Genomic DNA, 19,098 nt, shown 5'->3' on the forward strand with positions numbered 1-19,098 from the left:
CCCTACCAGGTTGCGTCTTATGTACCGCGCGTACATAATTACGCACTAAAAATACCTTGGGCGGTGCCGGAGGCACACTGCGGAATAGTCCACTACATGGCTTGACCATAATTGGACCGCATATATCATTTTCCTTTTAACGCGGGTTCAACGAGAGCCCTACTTGTAGGATGGTCGTCGCAGGAGATCCTTTTAGGTTTGGCATGTTTCAAACCATCAAATACTCCTCTCCAAAGGACTCACTACTAAGGATAAAAGGTGCAGACATGCGGCAGGGCATCATTAGAGTTTCTTTTCCGAACTATGATTTTTAGGCCCTGTGTTAGACTTTCCCGTATGTAAAATATTTCCTTTTTCTTTGGGCGTGTAATATGACCCTAATATCGAACTACATTGCCTGTCACCGACATATCAATAAAGATATAATGGGCACAGATGATTACCACCTTCTTGGTTGGGTTTTTGGATTTTTTCCTCGTCATCTGCGCTTCCCCTTATGTTTGGCTGGCATACGTGGCTTGATATGGTCTTCATACTAGGGGTTGTATTCGGCCCCGCAAAATATTTAAGGCCAAACACCTATAGCAAACTCTTCGGCGTCCCGGATATGGCATTATATGCATCAGCTCTGAATCATGTCTTTGGTCTATAGTTGGGTTGCCCGGCTCCTGTGTTTGCCACCTTACATTCCGCATGTTCGGCTAAGGTAGTAAAGGGAGAACTATTGCGATTGTATTTCCGGTTCGTCTGGTTAAGTACCTCAGTAAAGAAAGCCGAAAACTAACTGTCATGATAGGTGAGAGCAGGTCAGCAATCCGGTGACTAAGTATTATACTAAGAATCGTTCACGATTTACATCGTGTCATACGAGGGGCTGGATTTTTGACCAGCCGCATTGCAAAGGCTCCGCACTCCGGATTGCCGATCATGCAACGAGGGGCGAGTACTTAGCGCCATCGATGGACTCTTATGGCTAAGTGAAAGTGCTAAAGCTGCATAGTCTTATTTCCTAGTTCACTCTGCAAGACGCCTCCTACATCGGACCAAGACGTTGGATCAAGTGATGTCATGTGTTCCTGAACACCCTTGTAATATTTACGTGGGGGTTGAAGCCGACGACTGGTAAATTTTCAGACATATAAACAACAAAATAGGAGGATATACTAATAATAAAGCATAATCATAAATATCATACACCATGAGTTTGTTACATGACTCTTACAAACTGGACTCAACTACTCAAAGTTGACGTCCTTCGAACACTAGCCCTCCATAATGCGGGCTCCCTCGAGGACCTCATCAAAGTACTTCTCCGGCTGTCGGTGCTCTTCCCTTCAGGTGGCCCCGCGGTAGCAATTTCGGTGGTCTTCATCTTTGCCCACTGCACCTTCACATAGGCAAAGGCCATCCGGGCACCTTCAATGCAGGACAACCGCTTGACGGCATCGATCTGAGGAAGTGCCTCCACTAGCCTCTTCACGAGTCCGAAGTGACTATTAGGGATGGAGTCGACCGGCCACAAACGGACTATAACATCCTTCATGGCCAGTCCGGCCACCCTGTGCAGCTCAGATAGCTGCTTCAACAGGTCGCTTAGGGGCACGGGAAGTTCTGGCGCAAGGTACTGCGACCAGAATAACTTCTCCGTCGAGCTCCCCTCTTCGGCTCGGAAAATTGCAGCCGCATCCGCAATACTCCCCGGTAGATCAGCAAAGGCACCTTGAGAAATCCAAGCTTTGGTCAGTAAAATATATCTCTTACTAGTATATCTACCCTGCATGATAAAGGCCTTACCGGCCGCAATCTGCTTCACCTCTTGTATCCCCTAGCGAGCGCCCTGGGTATCAACCCAGGCCTCCTTCAGTTTCTCAAGAGCTTTGGTGAGTTCAAAGGCCTGCTCCGAACTCTTCAGCTCCAAGGACTCACACCTTGCGATGGCATCCTTGAGCTCCTGTTCTACTTCCCCCACTCGTGCCTCGTGTTTTCGGTGGGTGGTTTGCTCTTCCTCTAGAGCCTTGGCCGCCTTTTCCACGGCCACCTTGCTCGCCTCTCCCTCCTTCTTAGCTTTGGAAAGGGCGCTCTTGAGGGACTCAACCTCGGTTGTGCCAACTGTGAGTATATTCATAACATTCTTAGTCAGTTTCAAACCGACTACACATGAATAAAATTTTCGGATATACTGAAATACCACATACCTTGGGTTTTGTCGAACTGCTTGTTGGTACGGTCAAGTTCCTCATCAGATAGCTGAAGCTTTCGATTGAGCTCGGCAATTTCTGTGGCCTGGGCAGTAGCCGCCAGCTTCGAAGCCTCTGAAATACAAAATACATTCCATTATATACTTGTTAATGATCCTCTGTTCGGATTGATCTTATCCGGACAGAGTCTTATGGGCTACTATCTACACATGGGCTTCGCCTCACACATATATATACAAAATACTCATGAAGGATATTACGCTGCTTACGTCGAAGCCTGTTAGTAGGCTATGGAAGGCTTCGGTCAGTCCACTCTTCGTAGACTGAACCTTCTCCATAGCCGCACCCATAAGGATGCGGTGTTCCTCTATGATGGAGGCACGTTCTAGTGCCTCCCACATAGTGTCAGTGGCCTCCGGATTGGCAGAGGCCGCCGACGTAGCTCCTGCTCCTCCCCCCTCTTTCCAAGGGGGATGTTTGCCCGAACCTGGAGCCAAACTAGGCTCCGGGATGGTGTTCGGTGGAGGCCCAGACTGTTGAAGCCCCCACCCTCTACAGTCATGGGGGTCGTCGTGCCCCCCTCTACAATGTCCAAGGTGTTAACATCGGGCGCCTTCTGGACGGTCTCGTCTGCCCCTCCCCAACCAGTCGATGGTCTTTGGGATGACACCTCGGTGTCCTCCATGGCAGGGGGAGAAAGGGTGCAAGATGGGTCGTCACTCTCCGCCTTCCCAGGGGCTAGAGAGTTCCCCGTTGAAGAAGAGGGGATCAGGATCTCGCGCGGAGGACTAAAAAGCATAAAAGTTGAGCATGACAAAGGCAGATCAAATCGATGATTGAATGAGTATGTTTCTAATACTTACGTTTCGGCCAGGGGCTTCTCCCTTTGGACCCGCCCTGGGTTGTGTTTGAACTCCATGTCCAAACTGTCCGAGAGGAGCACTCACCCTTTCTTCGGCATCGCCCCCTCTAGGTTCTTGGAGGCTATCCTTTTTCCCCTCCTCGTCTTCAGGGGGGAGTCACTCTCCTCTTCCTCATCCTCCTCCTCCTCTTCTTCATCCTCATCTTCCTCACGGGAGGAGACAGGCTCGGCCTCTCTGGACACAGCTTCCGGAGGACCTTTGTGGCGGAGCCCGTTCTTGGGCCCCTTGCTTTTATTCTTGGCCTTCTTCTCTAGCGGCTGATAAGGCACTGGAACCAGCATCTCCTCCAGTTGAGGGGTGACTGGGTTTTCGGGCATCATCATTCCACTTTGTGAGCTTCTTCCCAGCAAAGTCTACTACTCCACAAGACTTGAAACTGTCATAAACTCCAGGATAGTGCTCTTCATTCTTCTTGATATAGTCCCAGTCAACCCATCTCATATCACAGACTATGGGCTTCTTGTCAAGCAGCATTGTCTCATAGAAATCCTACTATTCCTTAGTATGGAACCTGTAGTCCATAGCAGTTATTCTCCTGACAGCATAGGGGTCAGTCAGTCTCCACTGTCTAAGTCGTGCATCCTTCCTGAGCTTCATGTCTTCTACAACTGGGTGAGCATCATTATGTTCTGGGATTTTGGGCTTCAACTTTCTCAAGACTAATGAGTCTTCATCTTCTTCTTCAGCAGCTTCAGGCACTCGGGCCTTGTTCTTTTCTGCAGCTGGAATACTCCTAGTGTTCCTCTTGGGTGCAGACTTGGGTTTTGGAGCAGCAGCCTTGGGAGCATCTTTGGGCTTAGATGGAGCAGCCCTTGATCTTATAGCATCTCCCATTAGCTTTTGAGCTTTAGGTGTTGGTGCAACAACCTCTTCTTCTTCATCTTCCATCATTGAGGGCTTTCCAACAACTCTGGCCACTGTCTTCTTGACCCTTTCTTTCCTTTTCTTTTCAGCCACAACTGGTTCTTTGGGTTCAGATCCCAAAGTCTCTTGAGTGGATGCTCCGGCCTTTGACATCGGAGTCCTTCTTGCAGGTGCTTTGGTCTTCATACCAGGCTTAATGGCAGCAGTTGTGCCATATTCCTTCTTCAGCACCTTCTTCTTTGATGTGGCCTCATCATCAACTGCCACATAGTCCTCATCTTCATAATCTGAGGTCTTTTTCTTTCTGGCCCTGGTGGCTGCCTTTGGCAAGTTGCTGGGTGTGCTCCTACTATCCTCATCATAGCTGCTAGAGGGACTAGTTCCCTCACTCATGTGAACTTGCTCCTCAGATCTGTTCTGACTGTCACTCTGATCTGACATGATGCAAACTCTGACAGCAGTCCCTGTGAATAGATATAGATGAGGTAGAGGGGATGAGCATCACAAAGCACAGAGGTTTTTGCAAAAAAAAATGAGTCAAAAACTTAGTTTTAGTTTTCCACAGAAAGCATTTCGGAGCTACCGATTTGTAAACTCGGTGATACCGAAGCAGCTTTTGGAACCTAAACTAGTGAACTCGATCAGACCGAGTCACAGTTTGGTGGCACCGAGACTGCTAGAGTTTCACAAAGTCCTGAACTCGGTCACACCAATTTGCAATTCTCGGTCAGATCGAGAATCACATGTGCACTGGCCTAAGCCAAATTGGTGGGACCGATTTCTACAACTCGATCGGTCCGAGATGAGTTCAGCAGAAACCTAACCCTAAATTTTCAATCCAAAACTAATCTACGGAGTGATTTCGCTGGATAGGATGATCTCAATCGTGGCAAGATACATGGCAACGCAATGTGCTAGGAATCGGAGTGAGAATAGCACAAAGATCAAGTCCATACCCTAATGCGGCGATGGACTTCCTACGGCGGCAACGGCGGTGACGAATCCTGTTGACGGCGGTAGAGACCAGCGGCGGGAGGTAGCTGGCGACGAGGAGGACGATCCAGAGACCCGAGGAGGCAGAGCAGGCTGTGCGCGGGCGAAGAGGTTCGGAAAAAATTCCAAATTTTGGCCCGGGGATATATATAGCCTGACCCTGTCGGTGTGACCGAGTGGAACAACTCGGTGGCACCAAGATGCATAACTGCAAGCAGTTACTGCAACTCGGTGTGACCGAAAAGTTCAAATCGGTTGCACCGAGATTGAAAACCTAGATCAACTTAGTGATCTCGGTATGACCGAAATGGATGGATCGGTCAGACCAAAATGCACAAAGAGGTTTTGGAAGGTTTAAGTCTATGACGAATCGGGGACTCTGAGTGCTCCTCACACAGAGTGGTTCGAATCTGACTTGATCAAACTTTGTGATATAGCATGAATAGAGTTTGAGACAAGAATAGCATAGATAGCTAGAGAAGGTTCTTAGGCATTCTTGTCCATCCACTTGGCAAAAGAAAAGAAGCCAAACAAGCAAAACAACAAGTGGATGTCCTCGAATGAGTAAAGTATGCAAACGACATGCTCACACAATAAAATTGCAGATAAAATATGTGGCAAAGCATGCACAACCAATTCTAGCTTCTATCAAGCAATTGGCGATGACTAGGTCATCTATATATGAGTATATTGACTTAGGGGTCAAATAAGAACATTTGATCATAGGTCATACTCATCGTTTAAGCTCAAGTGGGGTTGCCACTTTTACATAATGCATTGTTGTGTTCACACCATTAGAGTTGCTTTAGCTCAATTCTTAGAGTAAAGCTCCCCCTAGATGTGAGATCCCCCCTAAGAGGGATGAACTAACCTTGGGTTTTGTCGATGATGACTGCATGTAGGTGTTGAAGATGTGGATGCTCTATGTTGATGTAGATCATTTGGAGCAATCCTTTGGAGTGAGTTGCACTTTCAATACCTACACGGGTTAGTCCAACAAGGAACAAACAAGGATATCCATAGACATAGAGTGATGCACACACACAAGATGATGTCTATGAAAGCATTGGGTTACCTTGTCCCTTGTCTTACCAACGAGGGTTTGTGACTGCATGAACTAGTGCAAGATGTGGAAATTGATTGCACTTGTTCTTTCCAAAATGACAAGAGTGAAGTATGTTGGCGGAGTCACCCTCAAGAACTCTCTAGTTCTTGTTCTTCGGGATCCACACCATCTTGATGGGAATCCTTGGAGTTGTAGTCGTACTTGATGAAGTAGAACTTGATGTAGTCTTGGGAACCCACTTGACCAAGGCCTTAGGAGCTTCTTCAAATGCATAAATCTCCTCTTGAAGCTTGTCCTGGCCTTTCTGCTTGTGTTCTTGTGGTGGAAGATCATCTTGAGCTTGTGTCCCTTTGAAAGAAGTAGGATCATACTTCTCTTGTTGAGGAACAAACTTCGTCTTGGGGTATTGATCTTCTTCCCACTCAACTCCAATGGCATTGAACTTTCGTTCAAAACCAACACCTTGGTTCTTCCGGTGCCTTCCTTGCTTGCGTACAATTTCCTCGAATTGCTTACTTCCGGCAAGGCTCTTGTAAACACCTTTCTCTAATTCCCTTCAATAAGTTGTTTTCTTGCTCAAGTGTTACTTGGCTAAGAGAATCGTTAGTGGAATCAAAAGAACTACTAGAAGCAACAACATTGGATTTAGCATGATGATTGTTGTTACTACTAGAGGAAGAATATTTCTTGCACTTGTTACTAGACTTGACTTGAGGCATGTAAGTAGATAAGAGTAAATGCTTGGCAATGTAAGAAGAACTTTTCTTCCGAAGATCATCATTGATAGCCTTTAAAAACTCATGTTCTTGCCCAAGGTTGAGCTTTTCAAAATGTAATTTCTCATGAGTCCTTAAAAGTTCTCGATGATCTCCTAAGATAGTTTCATGAGCTAACTTAAGAGTGTTTAGTTCTTTAGTTAGAAGCTCAATCTTCTCCTTATCATTGTCATTCGTTTTATCTTGATTAGCATGATTATTTGACGTTTCATCATAGTATTCATCACTAGAGTTGTCAACAAGTAAATCATCATCACCTAGCAAGTCATCTTCATCACTATTGAAATCAACATACTTGGGGTGTAATACCTTTGGGCCTTTAGCCATGAAGCATCTTCCAAGTCCTTCATTTGGTGAGTCAAATATGTCGTAGGGGTTGGTTGACACAAGTGCTAGACCGGCAACACCTTCATCTTGAGTATGTTCTGAGTCAGAGTGATAGCTTCTCTCGGAGTGATGGTTAGAGTCGGAGCCGGATACCCATTCACCAACATGAGCTTGATGTCTTTGTTTTGTGTAGCTCTTTGATGATTTGTCCTTCCTTTCCGAATCCTTGCTTCTCCAGGATGTTCTTCGTTCATAACGATCATGTCTACTCCTTCTCTCTCTTGGTGGTGATTCTTCTCTTCTACTTCTTCTCTTAGGTGATTCTTCTCTTCTTTTGTAGGGAGCCATACACTCATTGGAATAGTGTCCGGGTCTTCCAGAATTGTAGCAATTACGCTCTATACTCGAAGATCTTTTGTCATTGTAGGACCTTGACTTGGAACTTCTTTCCTTGCTTATAATCTTGTAGAACTTGTTGAAATTCTTCACCATTAGGGTCAATTCTTCATTGAAGGTTTGTTTCTCACTTGATGATGTGTGAGCTTCACATGAGTCTTTGTAAGCACCACTTGACTTGTTGTGGAGCTCTTCCTTATCCTTGAGTGACATCTCATGAGCAACAATTCTTCCAGTGACCTCTGTTGGCTTGAGATTCTTGTAATTGGGCATCATTTGGATCAATGTGCACACGGTGTCATATTTTCTATCCAAGGCTCTTAGGATCTTCTTGATTATGAATTTATCGGTCATCTCTTCACTTCCTAAGCCGGCAATCTCATTTGTGATGAGAGCAAGCCTAGAGTACATTTCAGTGACACCTTCACCATCCTTCATCTTGAACTTGTCAAGTTGACTTTGAAGCACATCCAATTTGGATTCCTTGATGGAGTCGGTACCTTCGTGCATGTCAATAAAAGTGTCCCAAATTTCCTTTGCATTCTCAAGACGGCTGATTTTGTTGAATTGTTCAGGGCACAATCCGTTGAAGAGGATATCACAAGCTTGAGCGTTGTATTGCAGCATCTTCAACTCTTTCGCACTAGCTTAACGGTTCGGTTCTTTCCCATCAAAGAATTCACCTTGCAAGCCAATACACACAATAGCCCATACGGCAGGGTTATGTCCAAGAATATGCATTTTTCATCTTATGCTTCAAACTAGCAAAATTAGTACCATCAAAGTAAGGACCTCTACGGTGATAATTTCCCTCGCTAGACGCCATACTCTCCCAGGTTGTGAAACCAAGGCTATGACTACCAAAAGCTATGGAAATCAAAGAAAGTGGAGACCAAAGCTCTAATACCACTTGTAGGATCGAAAGTATGTCTAGAGGGGGGTGATTAGACTACTTGACCAAATAAAAACTTTTCCTTTTCCCAATTTTAATTCTTGGCAGATTTTAGCAACTTAGCACAAGTCAAGCAATCAACCTACACATGCAATTCTAGAGTATAGCAGCGGAATGTAACACAATTGCATATGAAGGTAAAGGGGAGGAGTTTGAGGAGGCAAACGCAATTGGAGACATGGAGATTTTTGAGCCGTGGTTCCGGTAGGTTGTGCTATCGTACATCCATGTTGATGGAGACTTCAACCCACGAAGGGTAACGGTTGCACGAGTCCACGGAGGGCTCCACCCACGAAGGGTCCATGAAGAAGCAACCTTGTCTATCCCACCATGACCGCCGCCCACGAAGGACTTGCCTCACTAGGGGTAGATCTTCATGAAGTAGGTGCTCTCCTTGTCCGTACAAACTCCTTGGTTCAACTCCACAATCCTGACGGAGGCTCCCAAGTGACACCTAGCCAATCTAGGAGACACCACTCTCCAAGAAGTAACAAATGGTGTGTTGATGATGAACCCTTGCTCTTGTGCTTCAAATGATAGTCTCCCCAACACTCAACTCTCTATCATAGGATTTGGATTTGGTGGAAAGAAGATTTGAGTGGAAAACAACTTGGGGAAGGCTAGAGATCAAGATTCATATGGTAGGATTGGAATATCTTGACCTCAACACAAGTGTAGGTGGTTCTCTCTCACAAAATGTAAGTTGGAAGTGTAGGCATGTTCTGATGGCTTTCTCCATGAATGAAGAGAGGGTGGAGGGGTATATATAGCCTCCACACAAAATCTAACCGTTACACACAACTTACCAATCTCAGTGGGACCGAATTGAGAAACTTGGTCGGGCCAATTTAGCAAATGATGTGACCGTTATGATTTTCGATGGGACCGACATGCAACTCGGTAGGACCGATATGATTAGGGTTAGGGCATAATGTAATCTTGGTGAGACCGATTACACAAACTCGGTGAGACCGATTTTGGTAATAAGCTAACCAGAGAGTTGGTCAGGCAAACTCGGTGGGACCGAAATGTTACGAAAAGGAAACAAAGAGTTCACATTGCAATATGGGTGGGACCTATCGCTCATCTCCATGAGACCAAAACGTTACGAAGGGAGACAGAGAGATTACAATCCCATCTCAGTGAGACCGAGATCCCTATCGGTGAGACCGATTTGCCTAGGGTTTGTGGCAGTGGCTATGACATCTAAACTCGGTGGCGCCGGATAGAAAGAATCGGTGGGGCCAAGTTTGACTTTTTGTTTAGGTCATAGGTGGATGTGAGAAAGTAGTTGAGGGCTTTGGAGCATATCACTAAGTGTCGGTGTCAAAACCGGCGGATCTCGGGTAGGGGGTCCCGAACTGTGCGTCTAGGCGGATGGTAACAGGAGACGAGGGACACGATGTTTTTACCCAGGTTCGGGCCCTCTTGATGGAGGTAAAACCCTACGTCCTGCTTGATTAATATTGATGATGTGGGTTACAAGAGTAGATCTACCACGAGATCAAGGAGGCTAAACCCTAGAAGCTAGCCTATGGTATGATTGTTGTTCGTCCTATGGACTAAAGCCATCCGGTTTATATAGACACCGGAGAGGGCTAGGGTTACACAGAGTCGGTTGCAATGGTAGGAGATCTACATATCTGTATCGCCAAGCTTGCCTTCCACGCCAAGGAAAGTCCAATCTGGACACGGGACGAAGTCTTCAATCTTGTATCTTCATAGTCTTGGAGTCCGACCGATGATGGTAGTTCGGCTATCCGGACACCCCCTAGTCCGGGACTCCCTCAGTAGCCCCTGAACCAGGCTTCAATGACGACGAGTCCGGCGCGCATATTGTCTTCGGCATTGCAAGGCGGGTTCCTCCTCCGAATAATTTATAGAAGATTGTGAACACCAGGATAGTGTCCGGCTCTGCAAAAATAAATTCCACATACCACCGTAGAGAGAATAATATTACACAAGATCAATTTGCTGACGTATTCTGTGGCGTAACGTCACACCACTTCCAAGCCTTTAGTCGAATTGTATTTATTGTTCCACCTCAGCGCGTTTAGCGAGGCGGTTTCCTTGGCACGTCTTGTCAAAGCAGAGATCATGCTCCCCTTATTCTAGGATTCCCATCAATACGGACGTGGGTAACCCAACCGCGCAATTGATTGTGATGCTTGGGAGATAAGCGAGTTTTACCAGGCCGGTGGGGACGCGTGTTTCTATCCGCCCATATAAGGGGATAAAGATCCAACCTTTTTACCTGCGCCTTCTTCCTCCTTGGCTAATCCATCTCTGCGAACTCGAGCTCTAGCGCCCAAGCCCGCACATCTCACCTCAACCTTCTCCAAATATGTCCGGAGTGGGAGGCAAGTGGATGGCCTCCTCCGTCATGGAGGGGCATATCCAGAAGCTGCGCAGCGCCGGATACTTGTCCAGCGACATCGCGCATCGGCTCCCTGACGAGGGAGAGCTCATCCCCACCCCCAGGCCCCATGAGAGGGTAGTATTCCTTCCCCATTTCCTCCGCGGACTGGGCTTCCCACTTCATCCCTTTGTCCGGGGGCTCATGTTCTACTACGGCCTAGATTTCCATGATCTGGCCCCGAATTTTATTCTCAACATCTCGGCGTTTATCGTCGTGTGCGAGGCCTTCCTCTGCATCCAGCCCCACTTCGGCTTGTGGCTCAAGACCTTCAGTGTCAAGCCGAAGGTTGTGAAGGGCAGCCAAGCGGAGTGCGGAGGCGCCATGGTGGGCAGGATGTCCCACGTCACGTGGCTGGAGGGCACCTTTGTGGAAACCATCAAGGGGTGGCAATCGGGGTGGTTCTACATCACCGAGCCGCGTGATCCCGAATGGGCAGCGGCCCCCAAATTCAGATCTGGCATCCCCACATGGCTCACTTCCTGGAAAGAGAGCGGCCGGATTTGGGGCGATTCGGAGGAGCTGACCGGACTCCAAGCCTGCGTCAAAAAGCTGGTGGACAAGAAGCTCAAGCTTGTCAACGTAGTCCAGGTCATGCTCATCCGCCAGATTCTCCCGTGCCAACGACGGGGCTTCAATATGTGGGAGTTCGATCCGGCGCAGCACCAGACTTTGAATGGGATCTTCGACGCTACGTACGAAGAGGTCTGGAAGGTGTTGTTCAAGGGCGCCGAGGCTCCCGCATCCGCTACCGATGATCACGGATTCAGCTCGCGGCGTCCATCTGACGAGGTAAGTGATATTGTCCTTTACGGGACGCTTGTTATTCATAGTTTGACTCTATGCGGGATCTAAACTCCCTTTCCTTTGAAAGGACTGGCTGAAGAAGGCCGCACAGGCTATCTGTCCGGCCCCATTGCCAGAGGACCCAACTGACGCCCGCCTAACGGGGCTGCTGGCCCCGGCACCCCACGTGGTGCCAGAGAAGAAGGCCAAGAAGAAGGCCACGAGGACTCGGAAGAGTTCCCGTTTTCAGGTGCTATCGGACGATGAGTCCGAGGCCGACTCCTCCCACCAAGGCGAGGAGGAGAAGAAGAAAGCCTCTCCCCCAGCGGGGGGAGGGAAGAAAAGGAAGGCCTCCCCAACAAGGGAGGCCGAAGGGTCCAAGAGGGGAAAAACTCTTCCCCCGGACTGTTCCGCCAACACCAGTGACGACGACGAGGACTGGCCTCCAAGGGCCAAGCCTCTGGCGAGATCGTAAGTATTCGGACTCCCGAATAACTTCAAGGTTTTCGTTTTCCGCCACATTATGTCTTTCTAATGCCGCATACAACCCTGCAGTCCGCCTAAGGATGATCTCCCCACTTCGTCGAGCGAGTCCTTAGGGGCGTCGGATATGGATTCTCTTCCGACTGCCTCCACCCCCCGTGATGCGGACGATGCCGAGGTGGGATCCCAGGAAGGGACCCACCATGAGGAGAGGGCCCCGGAGGTGTCGCAGGACAACCTCCCGGACTTTGCATCGGACTCAGCCCCGGAACCCATAGTGGCTCCGGAGTCCGGCAGGCGACCCCTTCGTAATAAGGGCAAGACCGCGACGCCGGCTGCCTCCGTCCAACCAGAGGTGCCGGATAATTTGATGGAGGCGCTCAACGGCGCCTCCATCGAAGAGGAACACCGCATTGTTATGAGTGCGGTGATTCAGAAGGTTCAGCTCGCCAAGAGTGGGCTGACCAAAGCCTGCAGCATCCTTCTAACAGGCTTTGAGGTAAGAATTTTAATATATGTAAAATGGTACCGCATAGACAGTAGCCCCTAATGCTCGGTTCGGTGTTCGGAAAGAAAAGCCGGACTGAGGATCTTTAGAAAGATAAACACAGGAGTCATGAAAATATGTCAATATGGGATTGCAGGCTGTGCTGCTGACCTCTGCCGCACTGACTGCGGAGGTCAATACTTTGAAGGAAAACCTCGAGCGGTCCAAGAACGAGCTCGGCCATGCCAAGAAGCAGCTCGAGGAAAAAGAAGGTGAGTAATACCTTATGAAAATTGTACCTTACAGAAAAGGATTTGGTTGCAAGAAAAATGACAAGGATAACTGGGGTATTGCAGGGGCCACTAACGAGGTGGCGACCCTGAAGGAGGCGGTGGCCGCGGCCAAACGCAATGCGGCTGCGGAGCGCACCGAGCGAGAGAAATAGGAGGCGCGGGTGGCGGAGGTACAGCAAGAGCTCCAGGATCTCGTGAAGAAACACGAGAGCCTGGAGCGTGACTCGAAGACTCGAGAGTCTGAGCTTGCAACGGCTCTTGAGAGTGCCAAAGCCGCTAAGGCCGAAGCCTACAAGGCCCTCAAGGAGATAGAGGCGGTGAAGAAAATAGCAGCGGGTAAGGCATTTTTCATGCAAAGTAAGCATGTGAGTGTTAATTACCTGTCGCTTACCCGAATTCGGAGCTCTCCAGGAGCGTTCACGGATCTTCCTCGCAGCGTGTCCGATGCTGCCGCATTCTACCAGGCCGAGGAGGGGAGCTCGACGGAGAAGGTCTTCTGGTCTCAGTATGCTGAGGCCGAACATCCGGTGCCCCTTAGCGACCAGCTGAAGCAGCTGGTCGAGCTCCACAAGGCGGCCGAACAGGCCATGAAGGGCCTCATAGTTCGGTTGTGGCCTAAGGAGGCCATGCCTGGGAGCTACTTCGGCCTGGTGCGGCGGCTGGTGGATGCGTGCCCGTGGGTTGAAGTCATCAAGCACTCCGCCTGTATTGAAGGTGCCCGTCGGGCCCTTGCCCGCGCAAAGGTGCACTGGGGCAAGATGGATGCCCAGAAGCTTGTGACGGGTCCACCACCAGAGGGCAAGGAGCATCGCACGCCCGAGATGTATTATAAGACTGTGCTGAAGGGCGCCCGCACTATTGCGGGTGAGTGCTCCAAAGATGTAATATTTGAGTAGACTCGCATTTTGTTATCCTGTGCGTTGAAAACTTGGTTCATATGCGCTAAGCAACGCTTGTTAATTTAAAATATTACCTTCTGTGCGGCTATTTATCAAATCTGGGAGATGGCAAGTCGTTGGCTTCAGCCCCCATGCCACGAGTGCTGGGGTGTTCGGGATAAACTCGAGCGCTCTTGTTCCCATTTTTGGGTCCATCTAGGGAGGCGCTCGACACAGCGAACAAGGCAACCTGACTTATAATGCTTGAACACTCTCACTTAGCCATAGAATTCTATAATTTTAAATTTCGGCGAAGCCCCTAGTCTTCGGAAGGCCGAATTTGGGGCGCTATCCACGCCTTGACCGGACAGTATCCGGCTCTCGCTCTAAGCGGCATAAGTCTTTAGGGACTCGCAAAGAACCTCTCGAACAGCGACCAGCTCTCGCCTCATCATGACGGTCAGTTTTAGCTTTCTCCACTGAGGTGTTAACCCAGCTCAACTGGGGCGCAATCGCAGTGGTTCTCCCAGTGCTACCTTAGCCGATAAAACAGAACGTAAGGTACCAAAACATGGGAGCTGGGCAAACCCAACTATTGACCCAAGAACATGATTCGGAGCCGATGCATATAATGCTATAAGTTCGGGGTGCCGCACTTGTGAAAGTGTTCGGACTTATCACACCATAACGCGGGAAACATAAGCCCCTGGTGTATTTAGCCGTACCAAAACATATGGATGCAACATGTCATAGATGAACATATGTGTAAGAAAGAAATGCAATTAGAAGCAAAAATGTGCTGCATTGCTTTATTCAATAAAAACTGCTGTAAGTGCAGGACGATATAAGTGGTGCGGTAAGCAAGGGATGGGACTGTTTAACATGTCCCCCTCCAGGGGTAGGCTACAGCATAATGCATAAAACAAATTTAATGCTCATGATGGAGACCACATGGATTTTCGTTGTAGCCTTTCTCCTTCCCTGGCTGTTGCATCGTGGGTTCGGCATGTCTGCTGCCGGACAGGGCCTCTGATGAACGGAGTCCTGTAGGTAAAAAATAAAAGGAAAAGAAAAAGAAACGACACACTTAAGAGCCCCTGGTGCGGTTGAGCCGCAGTCTGGGCTTATCGTGGTCGAGCCCCTTGCCCCATGCCCATGGTATCTTCAGAGCGTAATGGAGTACGCGAAGGGTCTGTCTTAATGTTTTACAGGGGCTGGGGTTGGGGCCTCACTACTACGCGTGCTCGGAACATGCCAGGTGGTCGTGTTGTAGGTTACTCCGGGCACGCTTAGCTCTGTCCGGCCGCTTGGCAGCCGGACTCGAGAATTGCCTTAAAAGGCCGCTTTGTACTTCTGCCGCGAGAGCCGCTGTATGTTCCTCCGTTCGGAGGGAGCGTTCGGTGTTTCCATTGACCGTGATGACTCCTCTAGGGCCTGGCATCTTGAGCTTGAGGTGTGCGTAGTGCAGCACCGCGTTGATCTTTGCGAATGCGGTACGTCCGAGCAAGGCATGATAGCCGCTGCGGAACGGGACTATGTCGAAGATTAACTCCTCGCTTCGGAAGTTATCCAGGGATCCGAAGACCACTTCCAGTGTAACTGAGCCTGTACAATTGGCTTCTACACCTGGTATGACGCCTTTAAAGGTCGTCTTGGTAGGTTTAATCCTTGAGGGGTCTATGCCCATTTTGCGCATCGTGTCCTGATAAAGCAGGTTTAGGCTGCTACCGCCGTCCATCAGGACTCTAGTGAGATGAAATCCATCGACGATTGGGTCTAGAACCAATGCGGCGAACCCACCATGACGAATGCTGGTGGGGTGGTCCCTTCGGTCAAAGGTGATCGGGCAAGAGGACCATGGATTGAACTTCGGGGCAACTGGCTCCATCGCGTATACATCCCTGAGTGCACGCTTCCGCTCCCTTTTGGGTATGTGCGTGGCATATATCATGTTCACCGTCCGCACCTGTGGGGGGAAACCCTTCTGTCCTCTATTGTTCGGCGGTCGGGTCTCTTCCTCGTTGTCGCTATGTAGCCCTTTGTCGCTGTTTTCGGCAATTAACTTGCCTGCCTGCTTGAACACCCAACAGTCCCTATTGGTGTGGTTAGCTGGCTTTTCAGGGGTGCCATGTATCTGGCACAAGCGGTTGAGAATTCGGTCCAAATTGGACGGACCCTGAGTTGTTCTTTTGAATGGCTTTTTCCGTTGACCGGGTTTAGAGCCTCTGAATCCGGCATTGACTGTCGTATCCTCACTGTTATCGCCGTTAATGCGGCGTTTGTTTTTGTTGTGACGCGACCTGCCACTACGGTCCTTGATCTGGACTGCCAGAATTTTTGTTGAGGTTGTTGTTGCGTGCTAGCCAGCTGTCCTCACCCGCACAGAAGCGGGTCATGAGTGATGTAAGGGCTGCCATGGATTTCGGCTTTTCCTGTCCCAGGTGGCGGGCAAGCCACTCGTCGCGGATGTTATGCTTGAAGGCCGCGAGGGCCTCGGCATCCGGACAGTCGACGATTTGGTTTTTCTTGGTTAAGAACCGTGTCTAGAATTGTCTGGCCGATTCGTCTGGCTGCTGAATTATGTGGCTTAGGTCATCTGCATCTGGTGGTCGCACGTACATGCCTTGGAAGTTATCGAGGAATGCGGCTTCCAGGTCCTCCCAACTCCCGATTGACTCTGCTGGCAAGCTGTTAAGCCAGTGCCGGGCTGGTCCTTTAAGTTTGAGTGGGAGATATTTGATGGCGTGGAGATCGTCTCCGCGGGCCATGTGGATGTGGAGGAGATAGTCCTCGATCCAGACCGCGGGGTCTGTTGTGCCATCATAAGATTCAATATTGACGGGTTTAAACCCTTCTGGGATTTGATGATCCATCACCTCATCTGTGAAGCACAGTGGGTGTGCGGCGCCTCTGTACTGGGCGATATCGCGACGGAGCTCAAAAGAGCTTTGTCTGTTGTGTTCGGCCCGGCCGGACTTATTGTGTCCAGGGTGACGGTGATCGTCACGTATCGTGGGGTGCCCACGTGATCCATAGATCGATCTTGATTGTCTTGCCTTATCCTCCAATATGTCTCGCAGGTCCGGAGTGTTCCCCTGTGGCCTTGTGCTTTTCGAGTGATGCCGGGGTACGGGTCTAGTGAAGGGCCTTGAGGCCTCTCTGTCGCGACCACGGGGTGGTCGATCAGCCGTATTGTCTCCTGGTGAAGCGGGATCATATGCCTCCACCTCTAATCGGGGGAGCAGCTTACGTTTGGGGTAGCTTTTGGAGGGGCGTTCGAGTTCATGCTCTTCGGCCGCGAGGACTTCGGTCCATCTGTCGGCTAGCAGATCTTGATCAGCTCTAAGCTGCTGCTGCTTTTTCTTGAGGCTGTTTGCCGTGGCCATAAGCCTGCGTTTGAAACGCTTCTGTTCGACAGGATCCTCAGGCACGACGAATTCGTCGTCGTCGAGGCTTGCCTCGTCTCCGGAGGGAGGCATATAGTCCTCTACCTCTTCTTCGGCCGCTCTCTCATGAGGGCTAGCGTCCCCCTCCTCCTGCGCTGGATCTTGCTGGAGTGGGTTGTCTTCGGTGCTATCCGGTGTATTATTGTCTCCGGTGCCGGAATCCTCATTCTTGCTATGGCGAGATTTAGAGCGGCGCCGCTGACGCCGGCGCTTGGGCTGTTTCTTGGAGGGGTCATCCTCCGCTATTCCTTCGTCGTTCCCATCCTTTGGGATATCCACCATGTATATGTCATATGAAGAGGTGGCTTTCCAGTGCCCGGTGGGCGCTGGTTCTTGGTCGTCTCCGGCATCGTCGTCCATACCGTCGATGTCCTCAGAGTCGTAATCTAGCATGTCAGTTAGATCGTCGACAGTGGCTACCAAGTGAGTGGTGGGTGGGCTCTGAATTTCTTCGTCGTCCGCATCCCAACCGTCCTGGCCGCAGTCCGGCCAGGCCTCTCCTGATAACGGGAGGTACTTTAGCGAACTCAAGATGTCGCCAAAAGGTGAGTGTTGAAAGATGTCTGCCGCGGTGAACTCCATGATCGGCGCCCAATCAGATTCGACTGGAGGGGGCGCGGGAGGTCCGGAGTCCGGCAAGGAGTCCGGCACCTCGGAGTCATGAGCTTCATGGGGGACAAGATCGGTGTTCGGCTCTATCGCCGTAGAGGTTGCAGCCCCCGAGGCAGTGTCTAGCCATCCATCCTTGGTTTGCGCAGCCGGCTCCGAGTCGAAGATCGGAGCGGGTTCGAGTGCGGCCTCCAGGGTACTGTCCGGCTACAGAGCTAAATCATGCCCATCGTGACAGTACGGCACGCTCGGCTGTGGCTCGAATCCGTCAAGGATCAAGTCCCCGCGGATGTCAGCCGTGAAGTTCAAACTTCCAAATCTGACCTGACGGCAAGGGGCATAGCCTTCGATGTGCTCCAGCTGGCCAAGCGAATTGGCCCGCAGTGCGAAGCCGCCGAATACGAAGATCTGTCCGGGGAGGAAGGTCTCACCCTGGACTGCATCGTCGTTGATGATCGAAGAAGCCATCGAGCCTATCGGTGACGACACAGAGGAACTCTCAATGAAAGCACCAATGTCGGTGTCAAAACCGGCGGATCTCGGGTAGGGGGTCCCGAACTGTGCGTCTAGGCGGATGGTAACAGGAGACGAGGGACACGATGTTTTTACCCAGGTTCGGGCCCTCTTGATGGAGGTAAAACCCTACGTCCTGCTTGATTAATATTGATGATGTGGGTTACAAGAGTAGATCTACCACGAGATCAAGGAGGCTAAACCCTAGAAGCTAGCCTATGGTATGATTGTTGTTCGTCCTATGGACTAAAGCCATCCGGTTTATATAGACACCGGAGAGGGCTAGGGTTACACAGAGTCGGTTGCAATGGTAGGAGATCTACATATCCGTATCGCCAAGCTTGCCTTCCACGCCAAGGAAAGTCCCATCCGGACACAGGACGAAGTCTTCAATCTTGTATCTTCATAGTCTTGGAGTCCGGCCGATGATGGTAGTTCGGCTATCCGGACACCCCCTAGTCCGGGACTCCCTCACTAAGCATTTTGAGAAAGAACCTCATTAAGCAACACCTCATCCCTCCTTGATAGTATTGGCTTTTCCTATAGACTCAATGTGATCTTGGATCACTAAAATAGAAAATGTAGAGTCTTGAGCTTTGAGCTTGAGCCAATCCTTTTGTCCTTAGCATTTTGAGGGGTCCACTTTTCTCATCCATGCCATGCCAATCATTGAGCTTTCCTGAAATATTTAT

Source organism: Triticum dicoccoides, chromosome 4B (genome assembly GCF_002162155.2).
Source record: "Triticum dicoccoides isolate Atlit2015 ecotype Zavitan chromosome 4B, WEW_v2.0, whole genome shotgun sequence".
In the NCBI taxonomy this organism is placed as follows: domain Eukaryota; kingdom Viridiplantae; phylum Streptophyta; class Magnoliopsida; order Poales; family Poaceae; genus Triticum; species Triticum dicoccoides.